The following is a 12,146-nucleotide window of genomic DNA, read 5'->3' as shown; positions in this document are numbered from 1 at the left end:
CTGTGGCATACCTTCTCCAACACACACGAGAAGCGCACAACAATTCCTTCGACTCCCAGACTATGAAAAACATTCCCATACATACACGGGCTGTCTAAAGCAACAAGCTTGTGAAAAATGTCCAGCAGGCATGCCATAAAACATCTTTTAAGAGCTTAAGTAACAAAATACAGAGCTCTGAAACCAAGCGGCTACAACAGAGGGTGGAAAACAGTTGTTCGCAGACATCCTGACGGACAGTATTGGCATGGATGTCCTACAACCACACAGCCAAAACAAGAAACCAGAGCTCTCTGCTTCTCTGCAGGTGCTGTTAAAATAAATTTGCACTGGCACACTCATCTAGGGAGGGAGGCTGTGCACTTAGGGAGGGCACCGAAAGGTTCCTGCGTTGACTGGGGCCCATGTCAACTGAAACAAAACCACATTTCTGTCGTTTCTGAAGGGGAATGGCAAACCTTGCTACACCACAAAAACATGGAGCTTATTTTTCAGCTTTCAGATGTACAATTTGCAAACTGAATGCAAACCTCAGGAAGACCCAGTTGCTGCAGATGCCCTCTAAAGAATTAGAAAAACATTGAAGTAAGACAAGAGCTAGATATCACCTCAAAAACAAGCACCGCTGCAGGTTGTGCTTAATGACAGCTGAGATTTTGAGAGCTACTGCTCATGGTACAACCCTGCAGCCAGGATTTAGGAGTTTGGGCCCTATTTTCAGTTTATAGAAATAATTTCATAATCTGAAGGAAAAAAAAAAAAGATGATATTTAAATGGGGGTTAACTTTGAGACTCCATGAGAAATGATTGTACAGGGATGAATGAAGAAATTGTCTGAGGACGAATGAGCAATCTAAGAAGACCAATTACCAGAAGGGAGATGTTCAGATTTGTCACATTAAACAACTACCAGGAAGAGGCATGTAGTGATAGTAAGTACCCTTGCTGTTGTTGTTCAAGTTTAGTTCGGCCATCCCCTGTCCAACTCTTCTCTCCAGTCCTCCTCAGCAGTGCCCCATGCACAAGGCCTGAAGTGAATGAGTAGCCCCATAAAGCGCAGGATGGGCAAGACGGGCCCTCTCAGCTCAGCTCAGCTTCTTCACAAGGCCCGCCTGAATGCATGAATTCAGATTTTTACCCACTGGCGTCATTTAAATCTCTACCAAGTCTGGGTAGTTCTACAAAATGCTATCATTTGGCCACAACTGTGAAGGTTTTTGCAGAGATGAGTCTTAACAAGATCCCTCCTCAAATACTGCCACTTTATCAACAGAAAAAAAATACTTTTTTTTTTATTTTTGTTTTTTTTTTTTAGCCTTTCCCCACCTTGAGAGCAGTTTGGACCAAAATTCATGTTCTGGAAAGCACAGAGAGCAACAAGTCTGAAGCACACCACCAGCATGAAAAAGGTCAGCCCAAACGCTTACCCATTGGCAAGCTTCCTTCCAGCCAAAGCAAACCAGTAGAATGAAATGTCCAATATGCTTACAGATCAAGAGCGCTACCAAGCCCACCCTGTTTTCATGTATAAACCTGTGTTTGCTAAAGTAGGAGTACTAGATATAAAGCTCTCCTAAATTTGCCCTGCTTCTGCCTGGAAAGAGTTCAGGAAGCCCAGATACTCTGTCTTCTTGCAGCTTTTTTGAGTTGCAATACAAAATCAGCGCCAGTTCCCTGAGGGAGAATAAGCTTTTTTAAAAAACAAAACAAAGCAAAACAGATTGACTGCTGGAATTTATTTAGATCGACACCATTGGGTCTTTCTCAGAGGGAAGGGAACTTTCTGCACACTAAATGTTTACCTCCTTTGCGGTAGCAGCAAATTAGGTGTTTACTTCTTGAAGCAGCAAGAGGAGCCAATGCACCTGTTCCTTCCAGATTGTCCCTGCTTTTTTTTGGCATAAGATACTGTGAAAATGGCTCTGGTGATCTGCTGTGGGAGTGCTCGGATATTTTCTAAAACAGGTTGAAGCATTTGTTTTTCAACAACAACAAAAAAGTTAATATAATTCTCTCTTCATTGCTGCATTTTATTATATCTGGTATCAGTTCCACAGAATATTGAAATTAGATTAAACATAAAAAGCCAGAAAATGTGCATGAAAACAAACATTCCATATGCACTTATTAAAAAGACGCAGATCATTATGTCAGCACCTGTCCTTATGGGCAGAATGGCGGCTGTGATAGAGGTTTTCCACAGCTCATCACTGGGCCATGGATCATCCCTTGCCCAGCTCCCATCTCTGGGGAAGAACCCACCAGCAGCATCTCAAATGAAATGCGTATATATGGCATTAATGAGATGTGTGGGTACCCGCATGCATGGGTATAAGGGTTCTGAACTCAATAACTGCAGCTTGGTACAGAAGATCACAGATTAAAACAATTCTGCATTTGCTGGGGGGCCATGTTACTGCTCTGAGATGAGAACCTGAGGTTTTAATTTGTGATACTGTGAAAGCTCCTTTCTTCTATTAGTCCAAAAACGCCTTAAATAACAGAAATGGCAGTGGGGTGTGCAGGCAACACAGCTCTGTCCTATCTGCAGCCACAAACCAGAAAATACTCTGAGTGAAGGCAGAGACTGAAAAACCACAGGGTGTTGAGCAAAGGAGTCAGACTGAAAGGTGGATTGAAATTCTCCTTTGACTCAGCAGTTGTTACACATCTCCTAATCCCTTTTGTATTCAGAGTGCTAGGGCAAAAGGGCTGCTCATCCTCTGGGCACATCTCCACTTGATACAGGTATAGCATTCAACCCACAGCAGTCAACACCCTGAACAGGGAAACAGCTTAGACCAGCAAAAAAAGTTGTTTTGCTGGTACAAATTAAACCAGTTTGTGGAACAGATTACATTATAGCAACAACAAAAAAGGCTTTTGATGGCAGGACTGAACTTAGGGTAGAGACTTCGCTATTGTAATTATACTTTAGCCGTGCCAGCAAAACTTTTTAAGTATAGACCAACTCCCTGCATTTTTATCTTTTCAGTTAAAAAGATTGCACAGAGGCAGAAGTTATGAAATGGGCTGGCAGCAGGCATGGGGAACTGTGTTTGCCCCCTAGAAAGCACGGCGTCTTGCAGGGAAGGTGATGAGCAGCCCCACATCAGCTCTGGAGGTATGCTGGGGGATGGGATGTTTTGGTCCAAGCCATGTGTTTGTGTAGTAAAACATTTTTTGGATGGTGATTTAGGCTGTTTGATATTAGAGTGTCTATTCTAAAACATTTCCAGCTGCCATGTTGATGAAGCTTGAGGGTTTTTAATTGCATGGAAAGGATTTTGCTGCTTATGCACTGATGAAATGGTGTGCACATGGAGATACAATCAAACCATAATCCTTCAGGAAAATCTTGATATTTAAGTACTCTCTGCTCTGGATGTGCCAATTTAATAGCATGCATGCTTTTTACATATAACGCAGTGCAAGACTACAATAGTTAAGACATTCAAAGAGGAAAAAAGGGTGGAACACCTTGGCAACAGTGCTAATCCCTTTGAAGGCTCCAGCATCTGCTGAGTCAGGCCCTTCCTGCCTCTCCTCCTCCCCACGCGGTAGCTTACAACCAGCCCCTGCGTCACTGCAAATTCCTGACTTCACTTTTTCATGAGTCACAGTAGCATGTTTTTAGTGTTTCAGCTCCTTTAAATAACCTCTTTTTTTTTGTTGTTGTTGTTGATGGGATGGCAAAGCACTGTGCGGAGCAGCCACATGCCCACAGGAGGACAGATCTGGCTGCCAGCAGACTCCCAAGCCCTGTTAAAGCAGAAATCTCCATCAACCCCAGTGTCTTCATACCACTTCACAGTGCCATGCAGGCACAGTGATGTGGCCTGAAGCCAGCCACGGGTCCTGCCTTGTTTCCTCATCCAGAAATTGATGATGCAGCCTGCCTGCCAGTAGAAACTCCCATTGTGAAACTGAGTTTGCTGATATTTGCAAAGTATTTGAAGGTGTGTCTCAGTGGGAAACAAGGTCTGCTCTAACTTCAGTTAGGTAATGTGAGTACACCCGTTTATGATCCCAGTGGTGAAACACCGGTGAGCAGCATTTCACACGCATGAAGTCAAGCTAAGATTCCTCTTTAACCAAGCTAACTCGGGTTTCATCCTGAACCCTACCAATTATTTAAATCCCAGCTTCCCACAAGAGCCTCCTACTCTGCTGTGGTGGAGCTGTTGACTCACATTGCCTGCTCTGACGGGGTGATGCCAAAACTCACGTGTGGATGTGGAGTAGCACTGGACTTCCTGCAGAGGCACCACCAGCACTGCTGGGCCACCCAGTGCAGTGGGGTTAGCTCAGAGCAGCTCTGCATCTGGACACATTCTGCATTAACCCAAGTTAGGGAAGCAAACTAAGAATGTGTCTCTTTACTTCACAAGAATGCTAGGGAGGAAAATTCAGTGTGGCTATTCATGGAAGAATGATTTCTGTCATTTATTCCAAACACTTCTAAAGTTTAATAGAAGCATCAACAAACACAGTTATTAAGATTTGCTTTACTCATCAGCAGCGTTTCTGTCTCTAGGCAGAACTTCTTATCTGCTTAACAGCACAGAGCAAATTTACAGCACAGCTTAAGGTAGGAAATCATGAATATCACTTCAAAAATAGATAGCATAGGATAATTGTGTGTAGCTGCACTTTGTCACACTGAAATTCATGATAATAGGTAAGCACTGAGGCTCAATTCTCACCCACCTGTCATTGTTTACATAAATTGAGATTTCAGAATTGTTCAGAAGTTGCAATAAGTCCTATTAATATTCAAAGTCACTTCCACTTCAGTGAGATTTTCTGTTATCTTAAAATTGTGCCCCCTTTTAAGAAACCTACATTTCTTAAAAAGATAATTTGGTGGGCTTCCTGCTTTTCCTACATATTCTTTCTGGGTTTTGTTTTGTTTTGTTTTCTCGGTTATTTCTGTATAGATTACATATAATATTATCCACGTTAGAGTTTTCTTTCATTGCTTTATTTTCTGTAACAGTTCAATATTTCTCCAGGTTTAGAAATATGAGAGACTGTCAAATGAAAATGAAAAATATGTATATTAAAAAAAAAAAAAACTTTAACCTTGAATTTAATGCATTCTAGTAATAGAAAAGTATAAAGAAGAGATTATAAAAGTTAATACTATACTGTCAGAGATTTATAATTCAAATAAAATCCCCCAAACCTGAAAAAAAAACCAACCAAACAAACAGCTTTTCATTTAAGGTTTTGATCTCTAAAAAACAAACACTGTCATTAAAAGGAAAACCTGAAGAGAAGCTCTGGACATGCTCTGAAAACAATGATGCATATATGTCCCTTTGGATGATTGAGGAGATGTAAATCAAATGCGGTCATGTTTACTGAGGAGCTGCCTGCAAGGGGCAAGGTCATAATTTGCACATAATTACTGGTTTGCACTATCGTTTAGCCACTACCGAGATAACTATGTTTTTCTTCCTTCCCTCTTCCTGTGAAAAGCAGTGTTCACCACGCTTAGCCGTTCTAGTGCAAATCACTGTTTTCTGTGGTGTATGATTCAGTAGTAAACGCTGCTGTCAAAAACAGGGTCAGCACCTGGAGATGGCTCTGTATTTTTGACAATTCTTTTGTTGAGTAGGTATGTGCCATAGCACACATTTAGTTATTAGAGGCATGCCTACTATGACAAACAAATATGGAAGTGTGATTGGTTATGGTAAAGCAGGAGTATTTCAGACACGGGGTGTGTCTGCAATTTGTGCCGTACGTCAAGTCACACCAGCCTCCTGTCAACCAGCTCACACAGGAAACATCCAGCCAAGCATTCCGTGTTCTGGGTGAACCCAGATATCTAGTTTCCCAAAGCTGAGAAGGATCTGTCCTCCTCTGAGGAGTCTGAGTCAAGATTTTCAGAACCAGCCAAGGCCTTCACTCGCTTTGCCTGTGCCCACTCCGGGAACGCAGGATGTTCACATAGAGCTGAGCAGCCACAGAAATCAGTCCTCGGCTGAAAGAGAAGTCAGGTGTCAAGAACAAAGGTACTCAAACTCTCTAATCATGCTAGAAAAGATTCTTCCCCGCATCAAAGGTATTTGAAAAATAGCAAGATCTTGTGTTCTCAACATTTAGTGGAGGCATTTCAAACACTCTGGCTGGAATAAGGCCCTGTGCACTGTTACCATGTTTTGATGTGGTCACAGGTGAGCGAGCTCAGGCCATCTACTCAGCCACAGCTTTTTGGGGCACAGTCAGAACTCACGTTATCCACGCTGGCCTGCTCAAACTTACTTCAGTGTATAACTCACAGTCCGGCAACTCATTTGGAAGATACTCACAAAATGTTTGCTACTTCATTGACATCTTCACTTTCTTTTTCTATATTCTTGAAAAACCACACAGTTTGAAATCAGCGTGGTTTCTTGAGACCATATCCGCCACTCCTCAGCAGCTGGTATAGCGGCCCTGAGACCTGCTGCAACACAGCCAAAGTCTTCTCTATACCTCCACATTCACAGGGAAGGCAGTTGGCTTGGGCTGCCTCAGCTTCTTGGTTCAACCTTCTACAACTTAATCACTCTCCAGAACTGCATCTGGAGAGAATTTCTAAAAGCCAAGTCAGCCTCATACCGGGCTGAAATAAATTCCCCGTTTCTCCATAAGACAGAATGCTATTTTCTGCCCCTCTCTGAGGAGCTTATTGTGGGAAAGCTGGTGCAGCTCTCCCATTCTTCTCCAGCTGCAAGTGCCAAGGGCAGAAATACTGTGGGTGCTATTCACACAGCGCAATGCAGTGCAGAGCATCTCCGCGCTCGGGGACTGGTGAGGTAGCAGTTGTCCAAATAGGCCTGGGCGGTCCCCGTCTTCTGAGAGAGGCTGCATGTCAGGACCTGTGCCATCCAACAACACATCCGTGCTGCTCACAAACAAGGAACCCTGGAAGTTGTAGACAGAGGGTGAATCGTGCTGCACGTAGGTGCAGACAGTTAATTGGTCAGTTGCGCATGAAAGAAGAACACCACTCAACTACATCCTCACTGCTGAAAAGTCACAAGGAAAGGCTTTTGCAACCTTCATTCAGCCCTCTTCTAATCTTTAATTACAAAATCACAGCCTGTATTTTCCTTGGGACCCTGCTTCATTCAGTTCACGGAATAGATGTTGTTCACTTAATGAGCAGCTATTCAATATTTTATTTTCTTCTCACTCAGTGTGTTGCCTTAGGCATGATTTACTACATGTAATTCAAACCTGGCTGTGCAGCCAAAATTATTAATTTCAGCACAGCTTTTTTTCCTTTGGTACTCATCCTCACAGCACTCCCAAGTGCTACACAAACAGTAAATATTATATTCTCATAATGCCACAGTGCGGGCATTTTCACAATACCCCAGTGTGATTAGGTAGGGAGGAGGGGTGGAATTGTCCTTTGTATTTCACAGGCACATAGCAGAGGCAGAAAAATACACTGAAGTACAAAGAATCACAAATTTGGGGCACCCCTCGATTGAGCCCCAGCTTTTGAAACTTCTTCATGTAGCAACCTACTGAATATTTGAGGCAGGACTCCCATCAGCTAACCTGCACCTGTCAGCACCCAGGGACGGAGAAGGCCTTCTAAGCCATAGACTAGTCCACTCCTATCACAGGCAGCTTTTTAATAATCTTATCAAATTGGAAGGAATAAGAATTGGGTTTCTTGAGTTCCTATTAAAAAGCTGAGAACTCACTCCTCTGATAGTTAGAAACCATTTTCTAATTTTCAGCCTAAATTTATTCATAGCCAGATTACACTCATTTGTTCTTATGCCAACATTGTCCTTCACCTTAAATAGTTCCTTTCCCTCTCTGCCATTTGCCTCCACTGATAAATTTAAAGAGAGCAATCACATTTTTTTCTCTCTCAGCATTTGTCTTCAGCAGCTAAATGAGCTGCACTCCCAAGGCTGCCCCTCACAAATTAAGCTGCCAGGTCCTCTGCTCATCCAAGTAACCATTTTCTAGACCTACTTCATCCAGTCTGCCCTTATCTGCTCTTAGCACAACTGACCAGACTTCTGCAAAGCACCAGATCTGACCCAGATCATGCTGAAGCAGAGAAGTGGTAGCTGATGGCAACCAAATTTTGCTCCTTTTCAGTTACTAGCAGAAATTTTCATTATTAATTGAAAAAAAAAAAAAAAAAAAAGAATGTTCTTCATACAATTAAATTTTGCCTTGTTCTCCCAGTACTCCAGAATACCACTGTGCATCTCCACTCCTGTACTACAGCCCTGACCTAACGGTGATGTTGCCCACACCATTCCACTCCTTGATTTCACTAGCAGACTTGTGAACATCAATATGTGTATGTACATGAATACATGAATATATGAATATATGATCTGAGATCAATCTTGAAGAGCCTAGCAGAAAAAAGTCATAGCAACTAGGGAAGCACATGGGTCAGATGTGAAAACTCAGAATGTTAGGCATCTTGATTTGATACCTTTTGAAAAATTACCATTCTCAGTAGCTGTCAAGTGTTGGACATCTATTTGACATGAAATAAATTATATTATGCTTTTTTTTTAGAAGATTATGATCATTATTAAAAGTAAGACTGATTGAGATATGACTTATATATGCACCTTTTTGGGATTCATATGTATTTTCTTTAAATTGTGACTTGGTATATATAAAGCTGCTTAGAGTCATCATCTTCAGTAAAGCATCTATCTTGCATTCAGATACTAAAATACCTGGTAAATAATGACCATACTGATTGAATGCAACTGGAGAAGCACAGTACAAATTTGACAGCAAAAGAGAGGGATTAGACAAGACATTCAAAGAAGGTGAATAAAAGCAAAGCAGTGAGTATGTGACACCATGACTTCCCTGAAATAAATCATTCCCTAGTTGCACAGACTGCTTGATTTCCTGGCTGAAAATGCTTCATATTTCAGCAAGAATAAGGTGAAGAGGAGGAAGGTCCCCTATCCAGGTACTAATAACAGAGCCATGTTAGGGGAACATGGTCTGGGGACCACACCAGTGACCACCACTGCCACCAGAGCACAACACAAACACAGTGTGGTGTTTGTGGCCCTAGCAGGTGGTGGTCCCCACTGCACAAGTGATGACAGAAGAACAGCCCTTTAACCACACTAGAATTCCTCTGCAGATAGCCCTAGACATGCTTAGGATGGAGTGGGGCCCCACGGCGCCTTCACTGTATGTACAACCTTGCAGGCACATCGTGTCTCTTCTTCAGCCTTCTTTCAATGTGTTAACTTTCATGTGGCACTGACTGGCAGCTGTAATGCAACATGATTGAAAACAAACCCATTCAGGGGCTCAGTGAAGAACTTGGCAAAGTTGCTGCCATCTGTAGCCTTCCACATGAACAGGAGGATGCAGGCCTCCTCCCGAGAGGACCAAGAAGCTTGTCAGCTCCAGGGGTGACAGTACAGGCCTTCTGAGTTATAAATGAGAGCTCTGTACCTAAGTTTATGATCTGGAGAATATGAAAAATCTGTGCATGGGGCAGAAAATGGGGAGGAAAGTGCATAATTGCCCCACGGCACGCCATGGGACCCAGAGGGGTATACCACCAGAGTCAGGCCTCTCTATAGATGCTCTTGGGTGTATACTGCCTACAAAAACAACACAGAGATTGTTAGAAGCAATTGGTACCTTTCAGCATTTTTTCTGCAAAGAGCTGCACCTTCTTGCGTGCTTGGGAAAAGAGTGGAGAAGACTTTCACAAGCATGAAATGGATGGGAAGTAGGAGTGAAGCGAAGCCTGGGTGGAGCAGAGGGCACCTGCAAGTGTATGGGAGGAGATGAGAGAAGGTGCATGGGAAGGAGCCGTGTCCCTGCAAGTGCTGTGAGTGCAACGAGGCCTGGCCTGTGCTGTGGGTATGGCAAGGCCTGGCGTGTACTGTAGGTGTGACAAGGCCTGCATTGCAGCGGGGACTTGGGAGAAGGGTGCCCTGGCACATCATCTTCAGGCTCTGCACTGCTGCCAGGCTGAAAGGCCTGGTCCTCATTTGCAGAAGTGAGCTACTTTGGTAATGTTGCAAGCACAGACTGAACACATCCAACCAGTTCCTTTAAATTAAGCAATTTTGCCTGCACAGAGGTTTGAGCAGTAGATCTACATGAGCTTTTAGTTAAGCTTCTGTGTTGACAGCCCACTGCTTTGGTGGGTGGAGGCGTATAAGGTGGCACAAAGGAAAAATATCCGACCGTGTGTTAGCGTGTGTCTGATATGATCACATCTACTCTCTTTCTAATGAAAGACACTTATTTTGAGGGGGAAAAAAAAAAAGCCCGACAAAGTCACACTTCCAATGCCGCTAATTCTTTCTTGGGAAGTATTTTCAGCTGTGAATGCATATATTTACCCTAATGACAGTCAGCTGTCACATCTGTAAACAGACATGTACCTCCCATTAAGGGCTATTTGCCCCTTTTTGTGACCTTTCACCAGCTTTCCATACCCTGGCCATGTGGCACAGATGGTATAATCCTGTCAGGCTAAGGCAGGTGACAGTGCTCCTCAGTGTTTAGTAATCAGTGACTGTAATTAGCCAGACTGGACGCACACTCAGATAATGGGGCAGGCAACCAGCTGCCAGTCATGAGGCTTTTCCTGCAGACAGGAAAAAATATAAAGAGGCCATGCATTTCCCAGTATATTTTATAGAGAGCTGCTAACAATGCTGCATGCGGTGTTTGCTAATATAAAAAATGTTTTCTTTCTATTCCTGAGTGACTGATAAAGCACGTTTCACATCACGTTGGTGTACAGGAGTTTTCTGTTGTTAAATCTGATGGAGGCGTTTGGAGGATATTTAACTGTACCAAAGCACTTTCCTATATGAATACTATCTTGTCCCACTTCCCTTACACGTGCCTGTTCACTAGCACACAGAAAGGTGCTCCAGGCTCTCAACTTTGACGCCAGTCGGTTTAACTCAAGAAAGTAGTCGTGCTAAGCTCCTGCCTGCATTCAGAGGGCAGGATTTAGTGAAAGGAAAAACCCAACCTAAATTAATTATGAAGTCATCAGTAGAAAAATAGGGCAGGGATATTGAAACTACCGGCATTAAGAAGTTACATGAAGAAGTGTTTTTTACTGTTCTTAGTTTTTTTTTTTAATGGAGCTAGGTGATCTTCCTTATTTCTGATCTTGTGTTAAAACATTCATTTAGACCATGCATAAGCGGTGAACACTGTGTTTAAGAGAACTAAGCATTGGGCTGAGCTGACTATATTTTCATGTGAGAGATGACTCATGGTCTCCTGGATGTCAGAAAATTCTCCATTCCCAGCAGATGTTCATACTTACAGTTCGTTCGGGTGAAGGAGGTTTTATTACCAAAGAGTCAACCAGGCCTCTCTCACAGAGGAAAGGCTGGCATCCATTTCACAAAAGGGCTTTTTTTTTTTTTCTTTTTTCCTATTTCAATATTTCTTTCCTATTTTTAAACATGTGCCCATTATTACAAAGACGCTAATAATGAAATATATTTAATTAAAAAACCCAAATGCACACTAACAATGAATCAACTTCTCCCAGTCTTTCATTACATATGTTCCAATTGCTTTTCTCCCTCTCGCCCTCCAAAATTGCACTATTTATCTGTATGGAGCAGATACCTTAATCTTTCGGGGGGAAAGCAGAGAATAATTTCAATTTCCATGCATTTATGAAAAGACATTCTTAAATAGACTGGAAAAAAAAAAAAGAGAGAGAGAGAGAGAGAGATATTGCATCTATAAATAAATTATTCAGGGCCGGGCGCTGGGATGGGGTTACACATCGTCATTGTTTGAGGAGGCTGCAAAGCCTGACCCGGGAGTGCAGCTGTTGTCTTTGTGCCGGGCACTCGGCGCTTGCCATTGTTCCGTGGCTGCAGCAGGCCCGGCGGGGCGAGGGGAGGGCAGCCTGGGTGAAAGGACGGCTGTGCATTGATGGTGCGGGGCACCAGCACTGGTGGCAGCCCTGGGCTTCTTCGCTGTGGGGCTGTCGGGGCCACTTCAGAGTTACAGCCCCCCTGCCCCACCCTGAATCAGCAATTTCGGGAGATGAGAATGCGTTCACCCCCTGTGCGTGCCAGCTGGATCTTACCCAGGAACAGGCTGGGTTGTGTCAACAGATGGTGTAAAAGGG

Source organism: Gallus gallus, chromosome 4 (assembly GCF_016699485.2).
Source record: "Gallus gallus isolate bGalGal1 chromosome 4, bGalGal1.mat.broiler.GRCg7b, whole genome shotgun sequence".
NCBI classification, from domain to species: domain Eukaryota; kingdom Metazoa; phylum Chordata; class Aves; order Galliformes; family Phasianidae; genus Gallus; species Gallus gallus.
The sequence above is the reverse complement of the archived record's forward strand: the minus strand, read 5'-3'. Positions refer to the sequence as shown.